Here is a 22,206-nt window from a genome sequence, read left to right on the forward strand (position 1 = left end):
TGAGCTGGTCTGCTCTGTGTGGGCAAGGGGTCTGGGCAGGATGGTGGGAGGCAGCCTCTGCCAGCTGCAGCCTCTTGTGGCTGTGTCCATGCTCTTTCAGCTGAGGTGGGGGAAGACAGATTGGTATTCCTGCAAGGGGGTTCTTTGGCAGGGTTTTCCTAAGAAGGTTACTCTGGTATGCATGGCTCTGGGACTGGGCACTGCTCCTTGCAGAGCTGGCCAGGGGCAGAGAGTGGTACACAGCCCTGAACACTTACTGCTCCCTCTGGCTGGCATATATAGGTACCCTGAAGACTTGACAAGTTTGGATGCACCCATCTTTTCCTGCTCCCCGTTACTCCAAAGTCTTTGCAATTTTCATTTTGACTTTTTTCAGTCTCGAGCTCTTTTTCCAGCTTTACGTCATGCTTTCCATTTTGGAGATGTCAGATGATCTGTGATAAACTGACAGTATGTGCAGGAGCAGTGAGGAGACGAGGTCCATTTTAATGAGACTAACTCTACTGGGTAGTGAAAACAGTGCCTCAGCAAGCCTCTAGATCTTGTTTCTCTTTGCAATGCATCTTAATGGCACAAAAGGATTTTTACACAAGTAGGGAAAGGCAATTCCCAAAACCGATTTCTTTCAGTAGGCATTGAAATGGAAAGTTACCACAGAGATTTGTGTGCTCCCCTTTAAGAGGTAAGCACAATCAGAAATCAGTATTCTCTTGGCTCCTGCAAACAGCCTGAAATACTTCTGAATAAACGGTGTGTTTGCTTGGGGTGCACCATTCACCCAGCAGATCCTGCATACACTCTCCATTTCCTCTGTGATCATCTCTAAGAATATGAACCACCAAAGACAGGGGGGTGAGAAGAGAGCAAAAAGAGACAGAGCTGGTGAGAGAGGACTAAACAGTGGCTGGACTGCAGTAAACAGAACACTATAATAAATACAGAATGAAATTCTCAATATTATCATGCAGATTCCTGACTTAGTTATTGTGACTTTTGCCCTCTCATGAGAAGGCTATTGGTAAAAATCCTGCCCACTGGCACTGAGATTTAAACCCATGAGCAATCCTCTGGTGGCAAGGGCAGAGTCTGGATGCTCATGAGTTGGGATGTGTGGAGATACAGCACAGCTCAAGGCAAAGGCTGAGCACCACAGTGCTTTCCAGCCCACTGTCATTTCATGGAAGGACTAAGATGCCTTTCATCACCTGGAAAGCATCATTATTCCCCATAGATGAAAAAGTCAAGTCAAACAAAAATTTTGGTACTGTTACTATCTTGTATCTAGCACATAGGTAGGCAACTAAGTGCAGAGGCAAGTTGGTGTGCATTTCAGGGCTGTATTAATTTTCTGACTCCCTGTGGAAATTACTGCTCGTTTTCAACTTCAAGAGAGACTCGATTAACACGGCACGTGAAGCCAATCTTCATGGCTAAGTTATTAGTCTTCAGGACAGACTGGGCTCATACTTCATGCTGGTTGCCAATACAATCTGGCTGAATTCTGGAGAAGTAATCACAGTTCAAATAGGGTCAGCTGTACAAGGCCAAGGCTATCGATGGCTATTTTCTGAGGCTTGCTGTGGTCAGGAATGCCAGTGATACCTTCTTCAGTTCAGAATCCTGTAGAAATCAGAAGGACATCTTCACTTAGGTCTTCACTTTAGGAATTTCTTGCCATGGGATAGAATAACGAACCACAAAATTATTATGCATAGTAGCTAAATTATTATGCATACTGGCTAAATGCAAAAAGGCAGCTAGTTCTGCTCCAAGTGGCAGATAAAAGCACTCTTTCAATGGTTTCTTTTTGACCTAGACATCACTAACTTAATATGTTCTGCAGCACCTACAGAAAATAATTTTTATGGAATATTTTTAAAATTTTGCTTTCCAGGGAAGTACCCTTTTTTTTTTTTTTTTTTTAATCTAGTACTCCTTCCTAAGGTATTTTTGGACCCCAATGCATGAATTCTAAGATATCTGGGTGATATTGGGAAAGAGTCAATAGATGAATAGGAGATGTAAAATATCCCAGCCTGCGTAAGAGTTATCCAGTCCAGTTTTCCTTTTCTCTGTTGAAATGTGGATTTGGTGATGATTTGTTCAAGCCTGCAGGAAAGCTTATTTAGTTATGTATTTAAGAAAAAATCAAATGTTCTAATCTTAACTCATATTTCTGACTACAAATGACTCCTGTATTTTTTCAGCTTGATCTGGAATATCTCTCCAAGGTAACTATGGTCTGTTCTTGAGTTTGCTTTTTATTTGTAAAAGCCTGATTTGTTTAAATAGCTGTAGAAAATTCCATGTAATCAGTGGTGAGAGGATATTCACTAAGTTTTAAAGGCCTGATCAGAACAACAGCAGGAAAATGGTCAATATAACTTGATGGTCATTCCAAGTATTAATTTTGACTTCAGCAGTACTAGATACTACCAGAAAAAAATTGTAAGTCTTGCATTTAAGAAAAAGAAAGTATGATCCTAGAAAACAGATGCAAATTTCTCCACATCTCTGCGAGTGTCTAATGTTTACACAACTGATTGATAGCTTTAGCAGCAGCACACATGCATGATTTATTCACTTTCAGATCTTTAAGTAAGATAACAAAACAACACTAAAATCTCCTGTTTCTCATTGGTAAGTAGATGGTATCCATCATGGTGAGGGTGGCCTGTGAAAGCACAGACAGCTGTAGGGACAGGTTCCTTTTCAGACTGAGGTGAACGGAGTAAGGTGACAACAAAAGCTTTGATTTTCATCCATCTGGACAGCACACAAACAAACAGAGCAGGTGGGCACACACAGTGATACCAACACAGGCCAGGGCAGTATCAGATCAGTGCCTCACCAAAGCAATTGCAGGTGGGTTGGAGGTGCTCCTTCAGCACTCTGAGCTGACAGACCTCACACTCCTCTCCAGACAGCTCACACAGAAAGCTGCAACAAGGGCTTCTTCTGCACTATGGAGTCCCCTTGTTGCCTCTTTAAGGACCCTAACTGTTGCTAGTAGCAGCTTGAGGGCAAAAAAGCCCAGGGCCTTTGGGTGCCATAGATCTTCTCTACATCCATGAAACAGACAGAAAATGCTAGAGGCCATATGGAGTACAGCCAGTGAGAGCTACTGCCAAGGCCCCTAAAAACAGCTGTGTAAATGAGTTAACAGCACCACAGCAAGCACCTGCTTGTGCTTTCTGTGCCTCAGTGTGGGCACTGCATCTACGCTTGTGCCACCTTGTACAATTAGGCAACAGAGACTGCAGGAAAACCAGCAACTTGTCACCCCTTCTGAGGCAGGTGCTGGCCTCACCAAAGCAGCAGAGTAGCCTGAACTGGCTCCCCAGCCCCTACTTCCAGGGGGGAGCCTCTGCCATTTGCCCCCACACCAACAGCCAGCAAGATATGCAAAAAGCACCAGAAGCACAGAGATTAGAAAGATGCATCAAAAAAAGCTTCCCTGTCTGTCTCCCGCACAGTGGACCCAGCAAATCTTTGCTGGGTTTGAAGCCCTAAAAGGAGTTCTCTGTGTTCTGGTACTGCTTGAGCCTCTACAAAGGAGATGAAAAGGAGGAATAAAACATCTGAACAGCTCAGTCTGGTCTGAACTGCATGCATTCATTACAGCAAAGATGGATTTCTTCTGGTTCCTCCTCCGTATCCTCCTCTTCAGTGGTGGCAGCGAGAAGCTTGACACTCCAATTACAGGATATTCACATTAAACAGAGAAGAGGGACAGCTAGTTAGTGGCAGACATTTAGAATATGGCATCCAAGGCTCCATGCAGCCAGCAGAAACCTGAAGGAACAGATTGAAACTACTCTAATGGCTGGCTCCTTGCAACGCTTTATTATAGACTTGAATGAGCTCCATGCTACCCATGACTTAAATCAGGGTCCAAACGTACTCACTTCAGGAAAGCTACTGCAAAATGGGACCAGTGTTCTGGAGGCTGGAAGGGGCCCTGTTGTGTGGGGCTGCTGTTGCTGTGTAGCACTGGGAAATGCTTTTTTCATGCTTTTTTTTCCCTCCAGGTTTGCCATTTGGCTGCACCTCATCTCTGAGTTCCTCAGCACAGGGTTTCAGGCCAGGAGTGGATGCTCACTCTACTCATTTACAAAACCATGTGGATGAAATCCATTCAAAGGCTTGTGCAAAAGCATTTGATGTTTGTGGCTCAGAGACTGCTTTTTCCTTTCAAACTTGAGAAAAGTTTTTGTCTTTTTTCCTCTCCAATGGAAATGGTAATGCAGGCTAAGAAAAATGTCATTAATAATACAAACTGGGGGCCTTTGGGAGGAAATTTTAGTTTTGAAAAGTGACTACTCTGCATGAATATGTCATGCCATCAGAAGTTTATCTGCATTGTCTTGACTCTTCACATATGTATATATTTCTCTTCTGCCAGACATGATCCGTATCCTTAATTAAATAGGGTATAATTATAGATGCCTACTTAAATTATAATAAATAAATAAAAATTCATCCATTCAATAGGCATTTTCCTAGGAAAAAATGTTTTCCTTCAGATATTGGTTTTCTTCAGGGTTTTCTTCTCTCTCTTTTTAATTTAAAGCTACTTCTCTTATGTTTTATTCACTTGTTTTCATTAGGTAAAGGAACGCCTTGGCATGAAAACCTGTCCTGAATCCACTGCCTGCTTGACAGATAGATATAAAGACTTGAAACATGAGAGGAAAAGCAGATGGTTGCAAGGGGGGGAAAAACCCCTTAAACAAAAGAAAGGAATTAAACCTAGCATAGGCACTTGTATTAATACTTTGTGAGTGCCATTGCACATGCTGGTAAGACTGACAGACCTCGACAATGGATCTCTACCACCTTCTAAAAAGGCAGAACCCTCCTTTTCATCTCCAGATTGATCCTGACCAGTTTGTTGCAAGTAGCTACTGTTTGAATTTCAAATATTGAGTGCTGGTATTTGTGATTGGTCCTGCAGTGTAAATCACATGCTAATGTTTCTCTGTCTTGACTGGATGAGAATAAACATAATCACCAGGAAGAGGCATTGAAGAAGCCACTGTGGCTTTAAATATCTCAGGGAGCAGCAGCAGTTTAGGGAGAAGTGACTGATAAAGAGGATTAGGGAGTTCTAGAAAATTTAAAGCCCGTTCCTTTCTGGCCCACACAGGCTCTGCCCAAGGCGTCATTGCTAGGAAAATGAGGCTGCTGTGAAATTTATTGCCAGGGCACAGAATTTACATTTCAATTTCTCCTGTCACAGCGTGGGCTGCGGTCAGATCCCCTCTGCCTGCCTCCCCTGCTGCTGCACCCTGCATCCTTCACCCTGGCACAGGCCCTGGCCCCCCACTTCCCTCACACTCCTTGCAGGGGCTGGATACAACTGCAAAGCTTTTTTCCAAAAGTTTGAGGAGAACAAGGCTGGCCAGGGGGCATTGCAGAGGATGGCTGCTGTTGCTTTTCATCATGTTGTTGCCCTCATGCCCTCAAGCAAGGACTTATTTTCTCGCCCCTACAGAAATTCAAAGGAATCGAATGTTTGCATTGTCAATAATCTCAGGGATTACCTGTGAAGAGGTAGTCACAAGCCAAGGCAGGTGATGACTGTCTCTAGATTTGTGGTAAAGGACCCATAATCCTCTTCCAAGTGTCTGTGGGGCTCTGCTGGGCTCCACAGTGAAGTGTGGCTCAGGTGATACCAAAATCTTTCCATCCTGTGGGGAGGGACAGAAGGCACAGCAAGTCCTGAAGGCATCATCTGAGAAACTGAAGAAGAAAAAGAAAAGGAAATAGAACACTTGGAGGGAGAAGAAGAGAAATAGTGAGAAATGGCAGAGTGCAAAATAATAAGATTGCTGAAGATAAATCAGCAAGGAGAGTATTTGGTTGAACTTTTTAACAGGGCACTCACTGCCCCTTTGTGGTCTATGTTATTCTCCTTGACAAAGAGGTCACTAGCTGGAAGGTTTGCAGAAATGATGATCATTATCTGGATACTCATAAACATCCAGTACACTGCCAATCACAGGACAGAAACAGGCTGCATCACCTCTAGGTCTGAATGAAATTAGCCAAGAAAGCTTGAAATTAGCAATGTGTTCCTTTGTGGCAAAGTCTAAGTCCTAACACTGATGTCATGACTAGCTGAAATTATGTCTAAATTAGAGAGGAAAAAAAAGCCCCACTTCCTCAGAGCTGTTTTGCAACTGTAAATGAGGCATAATTGTATCACCTAGGAACAATGATAAACTGTTATTAGCATTTCAGTTGTGTTTCCCCGTAGAAATCCAGGAGGGCTTTTTACCCTGGATGAAGGGTCCCTCTTGACACTTGAATAGGAAGTGCATATGGAAATGGAGTTGTCCAGGGTGTCACCACCTTGAGGTGAAGGATAGCCTGAGGTGTAAGGGTGGAGAGTAAATGTTACTGCAAGAAAAGCTGCTGAATTTCCTTTTGAGAGACTGATAATCCCACAGGCTTCTGCAGAAGCAGCTTTTTTTTATCATTGCTGATGATATTAGAGGACATCTCTGGAGTCTGTCCTTTAAAAAATGTTTCCCCAGTGTTACTTGAAAACATATGGGTTGGGAACTGAAGTGAAAAACTGATGTTTTACTAACTCTCTTGGCATGATGGAGGCTTAGAAAATGATGTGCCTGATACTGGGGATGCATTTTTAACAGTAAATGAAACCAGAGTGCATAAAATTTCAAAGTACTGGACTGATAAATGTAGATGAGAATAGAAGCTGGAAAAAGAAAAAGGGACTGGTTAAAGAACCAAATGAGAAAAGATGGATCAGATCTAGAGTTGGGGTGAACTGGAGCAGCTCCACTAGCTTTAGTGGGTCTGCTCTGAGCTGCATGGAGTCAGAGTACAGTTTATATACAGGGCTGGAGTAAACCAGGCCATTTTCAAGTGCAGCAACATCCTGAGTGCTTTATCAAGTAATACGATGGGCAAGCAATTTGTAAGGTAACAAATCTGAGGGGAAAAGAGCAGAGAGATGAAGTCAGTGCCAGTGTATTTTCCTAACTCCAGTTACTGCACCAGCAATGCCTGGCTTCAAAGGAGGCACATCTCCATGGGTTACTGTTAGCTATCAGGAAAGGAAAAAAGGGCCAAGAGAGGAAAGCTTCATGTCCTAGCTGACCAGGCTTTATCAGTCTGATATCTTGGGAAACTGGCCTATAGTTACATTATTTAAAACAGAACAGAACACCTGGAGAGAAGTTCATGCTCTTGTTCGAGTGGCTCTTCTCCGGACAACTTAAATTTCTTTCCAAACAAATGCACTAGTCTCCAGAAGATGTTTTATACCAGAACAAGTGTGCTCTGTGCTTGAGTTGGATTAAGTTACTTTTGCTGCTTTAGCAGGGTATTTTAAAAAATAAAATTAAAAAGTGTTACTCTGCTACTGCTTCAGAGGATACATTAGCCAAACTGGCTAATGTATGGCCTGCTGGCCATAAACAAGGTAGAAAACTTCATCCCTTCAGCTCCACAGTCTTTGAAAAAACTAATACATTTTGATTGCTGCAGAAGAGCTTTTGAGAAAAAATCTACTTTGGTAAAGTGTAGAATCTCTTGACTGGGCTTGTGGATTTCAGCTCCTCCCAGAAATTACTGATTTTGTAAATTTACTGAAGTAAAGAAGCATCCCCTTTCAGTGCCTTTCCTCTCTGCTTCTCTGTTTCTTTTAGTCATCACACACATACCCCCAGGAAAAGTCAGATGACCAGCAGATTTCTTGCCAGAAAGGAGCTACAAAATCCCTGGTGAACTTCAGGAGGTTTTGGTGTGCTCTTCAGAAAAAAGTAAACTCTGCTGAGGTTGGCATCCTTCTGCACCGGTACAGGCAAGCTCTCAATCTGCTCCTTTTCTGTAAATAGGTCAGATATCTTGACCCCTGGAAAAGATTTTTTTAAATGTCAGAACTTGTATTTTTGCTGTATGGTGGCTACAGTGTCTGTTGAAGCTGTGAGGTTCTGCAGTACCCTAAAGAAATGTTAAATCCTAAAGACAGCTTTTATCCTTAGCCACAATCAGTTAACATAATATATTTTTCAGTTTTTCCAGGTCCTCTTTACATTCTCTAGCTTGTTACTTAACCTCTTTTCCAAAAACCAACACAGCTAAACAACACTTAATATCTCTCAGCTCTTATAGAAACCGGGATAGGTTTTGCATTTGTCTACACAAAGAAGTTTTATTTCAGTGATTTGAGGTGCTAGGGTTTTCCGGATGTGACTCAAGCCATGATTTCCCATTGAAATAAGCTTTTATCTTTTTTCCAAGAGAAAGATGGTGTTATGAGAAAATTCAAATTATTTTATTCTAGAAGCTGTCTAATTAAATTGAACAATAAAAATTGTTATCCTTTATGACTGCCAAGCAATTAGGTGACCTGGTGATAGGGAATTAAGTCAGTCTTCTTCCTTTGAAATGACAGCTGAAATAGGAGAGGCGCTGCTCTTTGTCTACTGCCTGCGTGCTGGAGAGGAGGCAGAGGGGAAGGATGGAATGGAACAATACACAATCAGAAAAATCCTATCCCTGTTGCAACTGCAGAATTGTTTCCCATTAACTTTCCTTGTGGCAGAATTTTCCTCATTGTATCTCATCTTCTAGGACAGCCTCATCAACAACAAACAAACAAGAAAAAGACCCAACAAACCTCCTTGCATCCACTACAATTTATATTATTCCCCAAACTGTTAGTCTAAAATGCTATTGTGGTGCCTTTCTCTTTTTTTTCTTTGACATCACTTGGTGTAAATGACAGTATAGCAGGAAAAGTTCATGCTAGCTTATTGAAGGTGTGTGCCAATGACTTGTAATTCCAAAATGACACAGTGAGAAGTGGATTGGGGACACTGGGTTTAAAACCAGAAGCATCTAAAGTACCAGAGCTGTGAGAAATTCACCAGCATTATAGACCACAGCCTCTCCATCAAAGACATGAGATACAGCCTTGGGGCCTGGTGACAATGTGGCCAAATAGAAAGTTTTCCCTTTTTACATCACTACAATTATCTTAATTATAGGAACTTAATTCAACTGGCATACAGTTGCTTTCATTCACTGATAAAAGCATCCAAGGTGACACAATCCAAGATGAAAAAGGGACATGCATAGGGAAATTAGCGATTCTGTGAGGGACATTATATTGGCGTGACTATTTTTTGAGAAGAATTGTGCCCCATCTAATGCTTTTTCCAGGTCATCCAATCCTTGGGTGGCTGTTGACTATACAGCACTGTGTGATAGGACCATTGTGCATTAAGCATCAGTCAGTGCTTGCCTATCCGATAAAAGTATACGCAAAAATCAATTCTGTACAAATTATCTCAATAAATTGGCTGAAAGCTTGTAAGATGTAACTAAAGGATTTTTTAAAAAGCATTTATTTTGGTGTCACTTATCAGTTACAGTAAGATATTTGTCACAAGATATTTCATTGCATGGTGGTTTTGTTTCCTTCTCCCCAGACTGCCATAACAGTGATCTTCCACTGTACGCCCTTTTGGTAAGGAAAAAAAGTCATTACCAACTGCCCCTCGTCACATGGCAGTGTCCATCTAGAATAAAGGTTCTGTCAGCCTGCATAAATTTGGTCTAACTATTAATTACTGTAATTAAGAAACCTCTACGAGTGGAAAAATATGAAAACAAGCTAAAGAACAGGACAGTTTCATTGCAAAGACATTTCTACAGCAGCTGAATACTGTGCTTTCACACCACAGTTGTACAAGTTCCTGGGATTGTAGTTTTCCTTGTTGATGGTGGCATTAATAATTTCCAAAAGTGACAGATTTCAGAGTGTCAAAAGAATTAGGGCTGTAGTGTCAGAAAATAGGAACATAAGCCACACAGCGCAAATGCAGAGTTTTTAAAATGTGTTTAGATTTTAAATCCTTTTAAGGGATAGCACTGCAGGCTTCAAGTGCCCTAGCAAATCATTAATGATAATATGAAATCCCAGGAGAATTATAGCAGCTATTTCACCATGAACTTGGCCATTCAACCATGTAAAAAGAGTCCTTTCCACCTCTGAGTCATTACTCATTACAAAAAAAGCCGATCATCTTTCCACCAATCTAGCAGGGTAGCCAGAGAGACTAAAACTAGAGGACTGACCCATACTGGCTGTCTATCTTAACAAAAAGAAAGACTGGACAAATTCACACAAGAAAAATTCTTCAAGGACTATTAAATGTCTCAAGAAGTTGGTGAGATGCAAGTAGCTGCAATCTGGAAAAGCCCTTGGAGGGAGGATGTTTCATAGGCATCCATTGTTGGCTGCTATCAATTTCTTCTGGAATTGTGTTCAAGACAGCAACTTTGGGGGAAAAATTGTAATTACTGCTCTATTATTAGATACTGTAATTTTGCCAGAAGGCCAAAAGTTGCAATAAATCAGCTTTAGTACTATCTGTTGTCTCCAAACACGGAAAAGGGCCATGAATTCAGTAGAGGGACAGATAATATAGTTATATTGGGATACATTATTATCCAAAGTGTTGCCTATTGACAGTTTAATTTTTATTGCATGGCAAAGGTTAACATCTTTAGGTAGTTCAAAGGACCCAAAGGGTAAAAAATTACCAAGAATTCATCTATTCAGCATAGATATGAAACTATCAGAAAAGACAGTCAGTATGGTGCTACACCCTCTGATCTAGATGATAGATTTGATTTGGCAAAAATTTGGCTGTCATTAATGGTGGACAGACACTGAGGGCTGAAAAAATGTGCCAGCTTATTATTCTGCAGTTGAAATGTAGCTCTTGGTAACAAGATTCATGAGTTTCAGATTCCTGCTGGAAACTGAGCTGTGATTCATTTCGGGAAACTGCGAGAATATTTTTATTTCAGGTTATCTTACTGTTTTACCTAGAAATAATCCACCCAGACTTCTTTTCAATTAAACAGAGGAAGAAAATTGACTGAAAATAACAATCTATATGGAGAAAAAAATGGGACATTCTTCCACAGCTTTTTCTTACAGGCACAGATCGCTCTTATGGGCATCAGACTTGACAGTCTATGCTGGATCCTTCAGGACAATTTAATCTCAGAGGACAGTGCACCTACCCACTTACTTAGTGATGCTTAAGTGAGCAAACTATTTCACTAGTACTGCAGTACATTTGCTTTTGATTGGTCTCCAGGATTAATTAAAGCACTTAGGGTATGTTTGAGACCACCCTCATGTTCTAGATCCGAGATAATCTTGGTGTCTGTCACATGATGGGAAAAGAGGAAAAGATACACCACACCTGACAAACAGTTCCAATACCGTGAGTTTTCAAATAATGGAGCTCTGTCATTTTGGCCCTAAAGTTTTATTCTGACTAGGCTGATCATGTCATGTCATCACTATTTAGTGTTTTATTCTTCATAAGGTTCAATGATATTCCACCACTGCCCATTCCCCAGCTTGGTTCTACACTCTGCAGAAAAATGTTTTAAGTCCACCGCCATTTAAACAGATTGAAGCTTCCTCTTCTTGTGGGATTAGAAGTGGTGGCTAGAAATGTCCAGCTGACCTTCTCTTTTGCCTCTCTCACTTCTCATCTAACTCCCTTTCTGCATTGGTCTGACAGAGCCTGAGACAGTGGCACTTCGGGCCACATTGCAAGACCCATCTATTATTATGCCTTTTACCAAAGAGGCTGATTTGAAGGGACATGAAGTTTTGTGAGGCTTCTGAAGTGTTGAATTGACTTTTCTATCACTTTTGCTTTAAAACATTTTAGTTTCCATGAGTTACAGCACTGATGGAAATATCCTTATAGTCTATGATAGGCAGATTCTATAAATAGCATGCTAAAGAAATTGAAATATTTTTAAAAATTAATGATCATTCAAAAGTTTTTTAAAACAGAAAAAATATGTAATAACAAAAAAAATCTACTGCAGCTTTCTTTTTGGTGAAAGATATGTAGTAAGAAGGAAAATGCAGTTTAATTTTCTCCTTGGTATTAGCTCTCATAGTATTTGCCAGTAATGGCAACATTATAATTTGTAGAATTAATTAATGATCTGGCATCTGATTTTGATTCATTACTGCTTAAGCCAGCTAAGTCTCAATTATCCTCTGGACTATTTATTCCTTAACAAGCTTTTAGCTAATGTGATTTTAAAAATATGAAAATAGGTTTTAACTTGCCTTTAAGACGCAGCAATATTTTAACACTCCTCTATAAAATAAAGGAACCTTCATATTTCTTATTCTATTATAGTTACATTCAAAATTAGACTAGGGGATTTGCAATGTATTCACTAAATATATATTATATTCATATGTACCTGGAACCTGACTTCAATTTAGTCTTGATTAAAAAATGTACTGAATTGGAAACTGTGTAATAAAGGATGCCTAAATCATACTGACCCAGAATATCTCACTCAGTCAGACAGTTAGCAAATAAGTGCACAAGCAAGCAGATGATACAAGAATTCAAAATTAATTCTATTCTCAGAGGATGCATAGACTAGGAGATAGCATCTGATTCTATCTGCAGAGGTGTAAATCCAGGGTAACACCTTGGCTAAAGTCTCCTTACCCTGAACTTGATTGCTTATCCTGCAAATGATCAGAATTGGACTCTCCTGTGCCCAAGGCTAGGTTGAAGTAGCTGAAATACCCAGCTCTACTTCATGACATTTTTGTGATGTAACTAAATGTATCTACTAATTTCCAGGTATTTATTATTTATAACTATTTCATTTGCCAGATGTAAGGACTCCTGGTATTTTCTCCAAATGACTATTTTAAAAGTTCAATCACCACATCGTTTAGGAAAGTCTGCCCAGTGCAGTTGTGACTTGGGTTGCAATTGTGTTATGATGGGGGGCATTCAGAACTGCATACCTTTGATCTGGAACTGTCAGGCACCAGTCCAGAGCTGAGTTGAACTGATCTTGAGAAGATGCTTCTATTGCTGGGCTCTGACATGATGGTCCTGCCTGTTATCACTGCACCTTGTCCTTTCTTAAATCAAAGCTGAAATGCATAATTACAAAGAGGGGTAAATAAATGAATTATGGGTGTTTTAACCAAATAATCATTGTTAACTACTTTATTACTGAGATTTGTTTTGAAACTACCTTCTGAAAAATTTCAGGCACTATGCAAACGGTAGAAAATACCATTTTTCTAAGCTGTCAGTGTTGCAGTACATTAAAAAACCCATCTTCTCCTGAAACTGTGCTTCCTTCTCCTAAGAAGCCATTCAGTGGCTTCCCAATACCAGCCTGTCAATGTAATACCATTGGTTTCAATGTTTTTTTTTCTTAGTTCATACTGCTGTGACATACTGCTAGAGCTCTCCACACCCTTCTCATCAAAAAACACCCGAGATAAACATGCAAAGGTATCTTCCTTCCCATTTTCAGATCAGTAAGTCTGGCTCCTTTCAGTCCAGGATGGGAAGTCAGTCCCAACTTTTAATGCATGAGCTGCAATGCCAGTTCCCTTGAAACCCAAGGAGCCCTCAGCTCAGCCAGTTCTCACGTGGCTATCCTGAAACTACTGAGTAGGGGGACTGCTGTCTGTGGTTTAAAAATCAAAACCCATTTACTGACTCAGATCATTTGGCCCACTGAATCCATGCTGCAATGCTCCAGGGACTCAAGGCAGCTTATAAAAAAATAAATCCAGTTTATGTGGCCAGCACAGAACTTCTGGGTGGTCACAAAACCAGTTACCAGAGTCATACCAGAGGCAAGAAACAAAGGAATCAATCTCCAGTTACTGCTGCACGAGGAAAAGTCCTAGGTACCTGCGTTGTTATGGCAAGAGTTCATTTGGGCTAAGAGGTAAACAGAGACGGCTGAGCTTCATCTCTAAAGCTCAGGCTGCTTGGCTGGAAGCACCAGCTTTCTCAATTGCTTAGAGTACAGGATTGAGTTGATAAATCAGAGCAGCCCTGATCGCTTTTAATCAACTGAATGAGGAGGAAGGAGGGGAGGTGGAGGCTTGGGAAGAAAAATATGTAAAGCTTAAAAAGTTCCAGCTGCTGTTCTCTAATGGAGTCTCGTTCCTCATGAACGGTGGAATGGTTAGGCCACCTGGTGGCAAATAGCAAACCAGCAACCTTTACAATTTCCAAGCTACAATGAATGTCCAAAGGATCAGAGAGCTCTGGGAGCTGTCAAAGGCTGGGAGCTTTTCACACCCAGGTGGCTGCTATGCAGCCACTGCTGGGAGGCAGCAGCCAGCAAAGTTTGCCATCAGCCATTCCACAGGTGCAACACAGAACAACTGACCTGGTGTCTGGCCCCAGACAGCTGCCTCCATCACCAAACCTTCCACCACAGCCAGCCTCTCCCTCACCTCAGGATGGAGGCAAAGGAGAAAGCAGCCCAGGAGAAGGAGCTGGACTTAGCTTGTAGCTTGTGAAGAAGTAGTCAATGGCTCAGTGTTCCAGGGCACACTGGGGAAAAGTGGTGTCCTACAAGGCTCCATACTGGGACCAGTGCTGTTCAGTAGTTTCATCAGCAACATTGACAGGGGGGTTCAAGTGCACCCTCAGCAAATTTGGAGATGACACCACACTGAGTGCTGTGGTTGACACACCTGAAGGACAAGATGCCATCCATATGGCATGAATCTCAACAAGTTTGAGAAGTGAACACATAGGAATTTCACATAATTTAGCAAGACCAAGTGCAAGGTGCTGCACTTAGATCAGGGCAATTCCTGGTATCAGCACAGGCTGGGGGAGAAACAGATCGAGAGCAGCCCTGCTGAGAAGGACTTGGTGCTGCTTGATGAAAAGCTGAACATAACCCAGCAATGTGCACTCACAGCCCAGAAAGCCAAATGTGTCCTGGGCTGCATGCAGAGCAGCACGGCCAGCAGGCTGAGGGCGGAGATTCTGCTGCTCTGTTCTGCTCTGGTAAGACCCCACCTAGAGTGCTGTGTCCAGCTCTGGAGTAAAGACATAGACCTGTTGGAGTGAGTTCAGCAGAGGGACACAAAAATGATCAGAATGCTGGAGCACCTCTCATATGAGGAAAGGCTGAGAGTTGGGGTTGTTCAGCCTGGAGAGGGGAAGGCTCTGTGGAAACCTTGTTGTGGTCCTTGGTCTGTTGTGATAGGATAAGGGGTAACAGTTTTAAACTAAAAGACAGTAGATTTATACTTGCTATAAGGAAGAAGTGTTTTACAATGAGGGTGGTAAAACACTGCAACAGGTTGCCCAGAGAGCTGGTGGATGCTCCTTTCCTGGAAACACTTAAGCTCAGGTTGAATCAGGCTTTGAGCAACCTGATCTAGAAGAACATGTCCTCACTCATTGTAAGAGAGCTGGCTTAGATAACCTTTAAAGATGACCTTCAAACACAAACCATTCAATGATTCTATGATTCCAAGTAGGATCCTGACATGATGTTTGTTAAGAGTCCTTATGTGTAGCATCAGGTAAATCAAGTGAGGCTCATGTGAAAGGCTGTGATTATACATTTCAGAGGCTGTGCAGACCTTCAGAAGGACCTTGACAACTTGGAGGGACGGACAGAGAAGAAGCATCTGAAATTCAACAAAGGCAAATGCAGGGTCCTGCACTTGGAAAAGAATAACCCCATATACCAGAACAGGCTGGGGGTTGATCTGCTGGGAAGACACCTGGGTGTCCTGGTGGAGAACAAACCGTCCATGAGCCAGCAATGTACTTGCGGCCAAGAAGGCCAATGGCATCCTGGGGTGCATTGGGCAGAGCATTGCCAACTGGCTGAGGGATGTGATCCTGCCCCTCTGCCCAGCCCTGGTGAGGCACATCTGGAGTGCTGTGTCCAGTTCTGGGTCCTCAGCACAGGAGGGACATGGAGCTCCTGGAGTGGGTCCAGCAGAGGCTACAAGGGCGATGAGGGGGCTGGAGCATCTCTCAGAAGGAAAGGCTGAGGGAGCTGGGTCTGTTCAGCCTCGAGAAGAGATGACAGAGAAGGCAACCCATCAATGTCTGTGAGTATCTGAATGGAGGGTGTGAAGGGGATGGAGCCAGGCTCTGCTCAGTGGTGCCCAGCAATAGGACAAGAGACACCAGGCAGAAACCAATGCACAGGAAGTTCCACCTGAGCATGAGGAAGAACTTGTGTACTGTGCAGGGGACTGAGCACTGGAACAGATTGCCCAGAGAGTTTGTGGAGACCCCCTCACTGGAGATACTCAAGAACCATCTGGATGCAATCCTGTGCCATGTGCTCTAGGCCGACCCTGCTTGAGCAGGGAGGTTGGACCAGATGAGCCACTGTGGTCCCTCCGAGCCTGACCCATTCAGTGATTCTGTTATCTGCAATTCATAGTTTAACAAATATGCTACAATATAGTTCTCATTTCTGTGTTTGCAAATTGTTTCTTCCAGCAAATCTACTCACTGGAAGTATTGCAAAGTATCAAACATAAAAAGGGAGTACATGCAAGATGCCAAACCTGTTGAAGGTTTCTTCTCCAGAAGCACTTCTAAGTACTCACCTTTAATATCCAAGAATTTAGCTGAGCTGGACAGTGGTTTACTGCTAGAGGGCATTCACAGACAGGTTCAGTACAGGCAAAAAAACAGAAAATAAAATCTGTTTGAAAATGTAATAATTCTTAAATAAAGAACTGTCGGTTGTTTTCTCTAGTTTTGTTCACTCTACTTTTAATATAAGCCTCATGAAAACAAGCATGCAAGTCCAGCAGCTGCTGCTCTACTGAGCATTGCTTCTAGCTGCTCTCTCCTTGCTGTTCTTCCCTCATTCCTTCACTGCGTTCCCTGACAGTTGAAAACTCACCAGACTTGTGACTCACATTTTAATCTTATCCAAGTCACAATGTTTATTTCACAGGATGTCCAATTAAACGTCAATTCAATCTGCTCTGGAGTTGTTTCCTTCCCCTCTGGTGATTAGTATAACCTGAATAACGTAGGAAATACAGAAAAAAAAAGGGGCAGTAAACAACTCCAGTGACATCAAGAAACCAAGCTGAAACTTTTCCCACAGAAGACAAAGGAGGAATGTGATGCATAAGAATGTTAACATGGGTCATACTTTCTAATGTTCTGACTGCGAAGAATGGAAGGGAAAATTATGGTACCTTAGGGTGGGTTATGGGTCCCCTTTGAGCCTGGGGAAATATGAGTGGGGCTGTGCAAGCCACACAAAGTGAGATAAAATCTCTGTCCACATTTTCCCTTTGCTTTGAAGTGCCCTCTGTTGCCCTTCATTGAAGCCAGTGTGAGCACACCACCTCCCTGCATCCTGCCTCCAATGCAGGTACGGAAGCTCTGCGGTCTCAGAGTGAAGAAGCAGACCCCCACCTACCAGGTGCAGCACACTACTGCCCACAAGTCCTAAAAAGCTACCATCCATCAGCTCACTGACTGGCTGAAGGGGAATCCTGTGATGACAGACTTGCATACTTTCTTGGAGCTTTCTTTTCATCTTCATTCACGCATGTCAAGTGCCACATGATGCATCTAAATGTAATTTTACTTACTGTTTTGCCCCAGAAGTAGCCTTCTGCAGCATACCAGGCTTGCACTGGTGGCTTGGAAATGAAGGTAGAGTTCTGCATAAAACAAGGCGCTGTTTTTCAAAATAAGAGAGAAAACTGAACTAAACTTTCAAACACTACCTGGTCTTTGAAAAGCCACCAATGGAAAACCCCTTGGGAAACACCAAATTTTGGTGAAGCCGTGCAAGAATGGGGCTCAGAGTCATCTTTCTTCCCAACTTGTCCATCTTCTAAGTCAATGCCAGCTGGGACTTGAATATCACCAGTTACTCAGGGGAAATACCCTGGTTTCAGGATGAAACTTTGCTCCCTGAAGGACACCCAACATAAATGCAAGCATGCACAACTCTACTGGAGAGATCTCCTCTCAACACAAGTGTTCAAAACAAAAAGTGACACTGGTTCCTCACTCTACAAAAGCTTCCTGTGTTAGTTCCCGAGGAAAGGCCATGCTGTGTCTCTGGTTTTTCTCTGTGTGCACGAGGACAAACTGTGAGCAGAAACTCTTGGGGGGCAGTCAACGGGTGCTGGGGACCTGCAGAGCCAAGAAAAACTGTGCCAAGGACCCCAAGTCCACGGGCACATTACGGGGCAGCTCTTTCAAGAAGCCAGATGTTCTCTCCAGTTTGCAAAGGGAGCAGTTCTGTGACTTAGGGAGAAATGTTTCCATGTGAGCTCCTGCTGTGACTGTGCTCATTACGCTGAGCTGTGTCTAAGTGGCAATACAAGTTGCTCCTCACAAAACACGCTCTGTAGCTGCCCACGCTTTTTTTTTTTTTTTTTTAACCTATGAGAGGCGTGGCACTTGACTTTTTTTGGCAGTAGCATTGTAAAATTCTTTCCAAAGAAATTTTCAGTGTGCCTTGCTGGGACCTTCTAAAAAATATAGATTAATTGTGATAATTAAATTTTCCTCTGAGTGATTTCTTTGATAAATGGGTCTAGTTAGGACTTTCAATTAAGCACCAAGCCCTGCTGTGAAGTCAGACTGAGCTTCATGTTGCAGGCATTTATTGCCTCATTTACACAGAGACAATCAGAATTATTTTACATTACACTGTTTTCTTTATCTGCCTTTTTTTACACAGGTATTAGAACTCCTATTAACCCTTCTATCAGGTAGCCAATAAAAAAGGTATGGTCAAGGAACTTTTAATTATTTTGTTGTAGTTTAAATAAGCCTACTGGAAGCAGGGCACATAAAATCTTTCTCTTGTCCATACTGCAATGTATAAACCTATTGGTTTGTTACTGTGAAGATTCTCACAGTCTCCAAATGATAAAAAATACGAAAATAATATAAAGTGAGGGAGAATAGACAACTACCACAAATGTTTTGATGAATGGCGGTAACCTGCAACAATCCTGGGAACAGAAGCTTTTATGTTTTTGCGTTGTCCAAAATTGTGAGTAAATGGTAACCACAGCTTGGAGAATTTCAGTTTCCAGGTGTGCATTCCACCTTTAAGGCCTGTGTTTTAAGTTATATCCATGCACTCAAGCAGCATTGCATGGTCATTTTGAAAATGGATTGAAGTATTTAAGACACACAATTTCCACTTTTTATTATGCAGTTGGGACTCTTCACTTGTTTTTCTAGTCACTGGTACTGATGGCTACAGAAAAAACATCTATGTACTGTCAATCACTGCTGTTAACCATGAAGAATGAAAGGTCCACTGATTTAACAAAATCAAACCCCCAAACTGAAGGAAAAGAAGGTGTATTTTTTGAAAAATGCAAAATGCACATCCATACACAGGATTCACTGTCATTGATAATAAAGAATAAGTCTACCAGCCTTAGAAAATGGTTTTAAATTTTTATGAGTTTTCTGTAAAGCCATCCACAGCTGTGCTAGCTAAGATGAAATTGCAAGGTTTAACAACTGGTGTGCTTTAAGATATAAATCAGAAACTAATTGTCTGACATTAAGAAAAAATATGTTTCCTCGTCTCCCACACTACCCAACAAAATAATATTTCTGTTTCTTTTATACTATGTAGCATGTTGGAATCTATGCAATGAGAGTATATACATTTCTGACTATACTTTCGAGCTCGATTTTGATACAACCAGTGAATTGGTATGCTTCTCAAATGACAGTAAGTCACAGGCATATTTTAATTCATTTCAAACTGAACTTTTTCTGAGAAGCAGAAGGATTTCTGGGGAATCTCCACAATCTACAGAAATCATTCTGTCTGTCCATATATGAATTTAATCACAGTCAGATCTCTTATTATCTGTATGAAGCAATAAAATGAGTTGTGACTACTCAGAGTTTAAATAATTGACAGAAATTTCAATGCAATTAATGTAAACAAAGGAAACCGACTCACTGATGAGAAATTAGGGTTTGTAGATTATTGAGGGCTGACAGTAAATCCAAATGTCAGCTCCCACCCCCTTTTCTCAAACATAAACCACCAAACCCCATGCTTCTAATGCAGATTTGTTATGCTCTGGCATATCTAATTTCTTAAACTGGGAAGACAAAGATGAATGATACCAAATAATATAAGTGTACATTTTAAAAATCCAAATGCTATTTTAAATGCAAGTTTAAATGAGACCACTGTGTGGTTAATATTTATCTAGCATCCTCTGTCTTTGAGGCACGTTTCATCACATAAGACTGTGCTATTAAAGCAGTTCATGGGAATGATGTGCATGACTCCTTTTGCTAATGGGAGCTGGTTGCACAGAACAATCTAGCTGTTAGTGCTCTGAGGAGAAGGGAACTTGAATAGCAGGGGCTTGGAGAGCAAAATAAAAAGAAAGCTGCTAAGGGCATTTGAAAATACACTCGCTATTCTTTTCCCTCCTAAGCATTGCTGCAGTAAACAACAGCTTCAAGACTCCTCTTTAAATAAGTGACATGAAAATGAAAAGAGCACGACTTTGTATCAACAGCCATTCAAAATGCATCCAGGATCCCAAACTAACCTTGAGGATAGGAAAGGCTTGCAGGGGGAGGAAGGGTGCTGCTAAGGATGGTTGATTTGGCTTGTTTCATTCTTTGCTGGCCAGTTGTTTAGAGAAATTATCCTTGGTGGGATCATTCTGCCCAAAAAACAGGGATGCTGTATTTGCTACAGGCAGTGTATTTAGGCACCGATTTTAAAAATACAACTGCCGAAAATTAGACTCCCAAATCAATGTAAAGTGTTAAAGAAATGCCCTGGTTTTCAAAAGAATCAAACATCCACAGTCTCCAGGTCAAGGTCCTGACCCAGGAAAGCAGATGAATATTCTCCCCAACCCCCCACCCCGAGGCAATGTGATTGCTCAAGCATTTAAGGCTGAAGTGCTTAAGTGCTCCCGTAGGTAGGGGTTAGAGAACTTAAACATGGGGTGAGAATCGACTGCGCACCATCCACCCTTTTAGATCTTGCCCAGAGGGAAGTTTTTTCATTTGATTGGTTTCTTATCACTTTGCCTGTGTAGAATTTTCCCAACCAAGCCATAGGCAGCAAAGTACTTCTTAAAACATTGCAAACCTTTGTCCCAAACCATGCCAGGACAATCTCCTTTGGGAGGTGGGCTACAAATACACAAATTGTTGTAGGGTTGTGTACAACCCCTAAATCAGGACAAATGTACACCATGCTGGAGAGCAGCTTCTTTCAAAGGCTAAGCTAACAGCAAACTCTTTCCCATGATTAGCCAGGACTAGAAGGACATTAAAAAAGGCCAACAAGCATTGGGCATCACACAGCCCTTTCATAAATGCTGTGATGCAGATCTGTTAGTGGGTGAAAAGATGCCTCAAGGTACTGGACCATGACACAGAAAACGTGACTCAAGCCCCACTTCCAGAAGAAATAAATATGACCTTAGGCAAGTCTCTGACTATTCACTTCTTAAACTGTAAAATGGCAATGTACTTTTCTGCCTTTGGAGTGAAGGGAGACTAAAATCCATTAGTGATTGTGAGGGGCTCAGCTACTAAATTCTTAAGTGCTGAGAAACATCAGGAGAGGAATTTTCCAAAGAGATATTATTGAACAGATCTGTGCATGCTTTTTGGTACTATCTGTCATAATGTGTTGTTGTAGGTCTTTATTCCTGATGTTTTATTTATCACAAAGTATTAAAGGCTGGGTTTCTTTACCATAGAGGATTGACTTGGAGGAGCTCCATGGGGAAAGGAAATGTTTTCCATGTTGTAAGACTAATAATGTAAGGGGGAAAAGAAGAACCTTATGTTGCCATTTGATTGAGACAAGAAATAAATGCTTTCACTTTGGCCCATACCATCTAACTACTATGTTCTTATACCTGCTCAGTCTCATTAACTGCCTTGCTTTTCACCTACGGGTCTCCTACTAGAACAGTTTTATTAGACACTGAAAAAAAAACCAAAACCCAACTAACACAAAAAAATACCTCCAAAATTATTCAGGTCATCACAAAAATAATTTTGTGCTTCCCAAATTGAATGCCTCTATAGGATGTTCCCATGTCATCAACAGAAATGCTCTATTACTGTTTGATTGTCAAGTTCTGACTCAATTTGTCTGTGAGTGACAGTAATAAGGACAAAAAAAAATATGGAGCCAGCTTGCAGACACCAGGATCAGCTTAAAGCTGAGGTAAGATGGGCATGGGACAGGAAAAAGAACTTAAAAGAGTGACTTAAAGGAAGACGAATGCTCTTCATCTAAGTCTGTATCTAAATGTTACACTTAAGATCTCCCAGAAATATGATTTTT

The 22,206-nt window shown here is 41.6% G+C and overlaps 1 long non-coding RNA gene across 1 annotated transcript; it reads left to right on the forward strand.

The window, feature by feature from the left end:
- Window positions 1-1,910: 1,910 nt before the first annotated feature.
- Window positions 1,911-21,861, forward strand: LOC141729148 (uncharacterized). Its single transcript, XR_012580409.1, has 2 exons — window positions 1,911-15,952; window positions 17,179-21,861. It is a non-coding gene; the product is annotated as an uncharacterized LOC141729148 (long non-coding RNA).
- Window positions 21,862-22,206: the final 345 nt, after the last annotated feature.

Source organism: Zonotrichia albicollis, chromosome 5, assembly GCF_047830755.1.
Source record: "Zonotrichia albicollis isolate bZonAlb1 chromosome 5, bZonAlb1.hap1, whole genome shotgun sequence".
In the NCBI taxonomy this organism is placed as follows: Eukaryota; Metazoa; Chordata; class Aves; order Passeriformes; family Passerellidae; genus Zonotrichia; species Zonotrichia albicollis.